The sequence below is a fragment of the Phyllostomus discolor genome, chromosome 5 (genome assembly GCF_004126475.2).
Source record: "Phyllostomus discolor isolate MPI-MPIP mPhyDis1 chromosome 5, mPhyDis1.pri.v3, whole genome shotgun sequence".
NCBI classification, from domain to species: Eukaryota; Metazoa; Chordata; class Mammalia; order Chiroptera; family Phyllostomidae; genus Phyllostomus; species Phyllostomus discolor.
The window spans coordinates 8279018-8283074 of record NC_040907.2 but is presented as its reverse complement, the minus strand read 5'-3'; the positions used below and the strand labels follow the sequence as shown (position 1 = coordinate 8283074).

Genomic DNA, 4057 nt, shown 5'->3' with positions numbered 1-4057 from the left:
CACCAGGGGCGCTGAGAAGGAAACAGGCCGCTACAACTTGGTGGCTTAGAGGGTGCTGGGCAGCTGGGGGCTGGGCGGCTGGGTGCTGGGTGCTGGGGGCTGGGGTGGTGGGGGTGGTGGGTGAGCCAACAGCAGGCAAGAAGAAGGCTGTCTGAGCCACTCTTTGCCTCCGAGGCAGCGGACGGCTTTTATGCTGTTCGAGTTGCAGACCTGCGGCCCCTGCCTTCATCGGTGTGTGTGTGTGTGTGTGTTGGGCGGGGGGGGGGGGGGGGGGGGGGAGGGTCCCGGGGAGTCGCAGGCCGTGCAGGGGCGACACAGAGGTCTGTGTGTTCTCTGGAAGGGCGGGCCAACAAGAAGTCCTTCCTGCTTTGGAACGACCTCTCTCCCATAGACAGGGTTCTTCCCCGCTGCCAGGAAGAAGTTGGGGTGTCTGGGGTGAGAAAGCAGGGGCAGGGCATGTTCGTGGGACCAGCATGGAGGGTCCCAAAGGACGTGGCTTGCACTGTGGCCACTGAGAGAGGAAACACAGGTCTGGCCATCGGGTGGCTGGGGAAAGAAAAGGCAGTGATGACCCGGGCCGGCTTCATGAGCATGTGATCTGTGTGGACCCACCGTCCCCACACTCAGGGGATCCCCGAGCGTGGTTCCATGCTCCACAGCCCATGCCGTGGCCGTCTCAAAAGTTTCAATAATGTTTGAAAATTTTTAATGACATTTGAACCTGCAGTTTCACTTTGCACATTGGGCCATGCTGGCGATGTGGCTGGTTCCGATGGTGACTGAATCGGTCACCCACAAACTCTCCTTGAACTCCTACTATGTGCTGCATGCTGAATGGGGCATGGGGGGTTCTGGACTTCGCAGGATGGGGCTCCTGCCTGAGGAGCCATCTGCACACAGAAGACAGATGACGTGACTGGGAATTGACAAGGGAGCGTGCAAAGCAGGAGGAGAGCAGAGCGTGCCCGACCTTTCATGTCCGGAGACAGGATTTCTCTCTGCCACACAGATCAGGGCTGTCGATGGAGAACTCCACATCCCCTGTCACAGCGATGGGGCACTGGAGCCCTCACCCCGGTAATTTATGGGTGGGGTGGGGGGGTCACTGTCCCTCAGGTAATGACATTAGTCTGACACCATCACAGATTATTTTTAATTGAAACGCCAGCTGCCTACCCTGACCCTTGAATTGCGCGGAATCTTTCTTGCTTTTGGAATACAGCTCAACAAATAACACGACTCTAGTTAGCGGACTGGAGGTGGGGCTCCACTCGGGACCACTCCACGCGACGGGCGACTTGCATGTCCTCCAAGACAGCACCTCTCGAAGAGGGATCCCCAGACTCCTTGCACTCAGGTCGCCTGGGACGCGTGCTAAAATGGCAGGTCTCTAAGCACCCCCACCCCCGACTGTGGAGCCTGCATTTGTGTTAAAACTTGCTCTTCAGAGAAGTCTTAGACGCCAGGAAGTGGGACCGGATGGGGTGGGGCGGCCAACTCCCGGCGTTTACTAAGAGAGTCATGCTAGGTGCCATCTACGGTCCGCTCCAGAATGCTCCACGCTTCAGGGCCCCATCAGGGGACGTCAGGGAGGACATGTCCCACCAGGAAGGAGGTGACAGGCTGCGTGTGGTGATAAGGCTCCCGCACAGACGCGGACCAGAGGAGGCAGAGCCGAGCTCCCTGACGCCACGCTTGCCAGGGGCAGGGGGCTTCTAACTAAAGCTCCCGGAATCTTTGGGGTTCACCCAGGTCCCCGAGGGGCCTTCAGCAGACCCAAGGAGGGGTGGGAAAGGTGTGGACTCCCACCTGTCACCAGAACAGCTCCACTCACACTGGTTATTTGGAGGCTTCTGCGTGAGATCTCACCCGAGAGTGTGCCGCGAAGCAGAGGTTGTAGGATACGGACATCCTGGGCGCTCAGCGGGGACGGGGACCGAAGCCAGCTTCAGGGACGGAAGAGGGAGTGGCGGACCTGAGGCTCAGGCGGACCTGGGGCCCGTCTCTGCTGGGTGCCCTTCCCGCACCCCCGAGTCACCTGCATCGCATCCCTGAGAGCTTAGCACCTCAGCCCTCCTCCCCGCAGGGCCCTCGGCGTCTGCCGCTCCCATTCGTTTCATTTTTCCCTCCTCGTGGGACACCCTCCCCGGTTCCACTGAGCTGGGCCCTTCTCCTCCCTCAGACAGGCCTCCACGCTCTCCATTCACCCCATACGCCTTCGCTCTCTCCTTCCTGACCCTCGCTTCTACCTAACGCTGATTACACCTTTGCTTTCTCCGTTTGCTGCTCAGCGTCTGTGTCCTGAAGTGAATGTCAGCCCCCCGAGGGCACACGTTCTTGGCTACCCTGGTCCCTGCGGTGTCCCTAGCACCTGACAGCAGGCTGGCAAGGAGCGGGCTCTCTCTGATTGGCTGATGAATGGACAGAGTTGGGGAAGCCACACGTTCCAGGAGGAAGCCACAGACATCAGCGCGCCCCAAAGAGGATATGGGGCACCACAGGGAGGGGGCCAGCCTTCCCCGACTGAGTCCTTCTAACAAACAGGCACTGGACACCCCCTCCAAGGCACCGGTGACTCAGCGGTGGCCACCCTGGGTGAGCGGGCATGTCAGAGGGTGGACATAAAACAACAGACCTGAAAAGTAAGTGATGATGCCACTGGCCGGCAGGCGAGCAGTAAAGTAAAAAAGGGAAGGAGGGTAAGGCAGGTAGAGTGGGAGCGGACGCGGTGGGAGGTGGGGTGGGCTCCAGCAGAAGGCCTGACGGAGGCCAGGGGCCACCCACGCAGCTGTCCGGGGGGCGCCTTTCATACAGAGACAACACCCGTGGAAAGAGCCCAGAGCAGGGCTGAGGCCGGCATTTCCGAGGGGCAAACACAAGAGGTCAGCGTGGCTGGGACGGGGCGGGTGTGCGAGTCAGGGGACAGGGGAAGAGGCCAAAGACAGGACGAGAGCCCGAGGGCGGGGCTGACTCCCTTGGGCCTGGTGGGTCCACACTGTGCAGCAGGGCAGCCACCGCCAGCCACACAGGACGGTTTAAGTGTAATCCAATTACAGCGAGAAAGGAATGGAGCAGCCCTGACCCCATTCCGAGTGCTCAGCAGCCACGTGCGGCCTGCAGCTACCACGCTGGACAGCACAGGCGCAGAACCCTCCCTCCGTGCCGGCAGGTTCTGAGTGGACAGCGCGGCTGTGGGCCTGAGCTCCCACTCTGAGAGACATGGGGGCCGTGGAGGCTCTGAGCACAGGAGTGGCCGTTGGGCTTTTAGGTTGAGGAGAGAGTCTCAGTGCGTGAGGCCCGGCGGCTCAGTTAGGAGGCTGTGGTCATGGTCAAAGCAAGAGCCAGGCAGTGGCGGCACAGATCGGGGTGGCGGCAGAGGCGGCGGTGGGACGGGGTCAGGTCTCCATGCTTTGAACGTAGAGCCGACGGGACTAGCTGATGGCGTGGACGTGGGGCGTGAACAACTGAAGGAAGGGGTCATGGACGCCTGCACAGCTCGGGGGGGGGGGTCGGGGGGAGGCTGCCGTCTTCTGAGGTGGGGAGGCTATGGGAGGGGCAGGCCGGGCGTACCCAGGTTTGACTACTCACACTGGAACCGGGCGTGTAGCTGTGGACGTTATGAGACCACACCTATCACACAGGTGGGGACTGGGAGCGGGCTGTAGGGTGTGTGCGTCTGGAGTCCGGGAGAAGGGCTGGCACTGGGTGTGCACACTTGGCCGTGGGCAGACTGTGGAGGGCAATGAAGGCCCAAGGCTGGGTGCGTTCACTGAGGAAGCAGAGGCAGAAGATCTTCCAGCACGGGGTGCGGGACCTGCCAGCCCTGAGGGCTTCCGTGGGGCGGCAGCAGGCTCTAGAGGAGGCTGCCCCACCATGGAGAACGCTCCTGGGGGGTCTCCTCGGCCACAGGGGGATGTGGAGGGCGTCTAGCCAGCACATCGCAAACACATCCTGGCTCCTATGATAATTTCTCATTCGTGGCACAAGGTTAAGAGAACACCTCACGCAGTGAACGCCAGGGAACTCACGGTGGCTGGCAGAGCCCCACGTGACCGGC

General features: G+C 61.3%; 1 non-coding gene across 1 annotated transcript; it reads left to right on the top strand.

Moving 5' to 3' along the window:
• The first annotated feature begins 278 nt into the window (after positions 1 to 278).
• LOC114498356 lies at positions 279 to 501 on the top strand. Its single transcript, XR_003684779.1, has one exon. It is a non-coding gene; the product is annotated as a small nucleolar RNA U85 (small nucleolar RNA).
• The last annotated feature ends 3556 nt before the right edge of the window (positions 502 to 4057 follow it).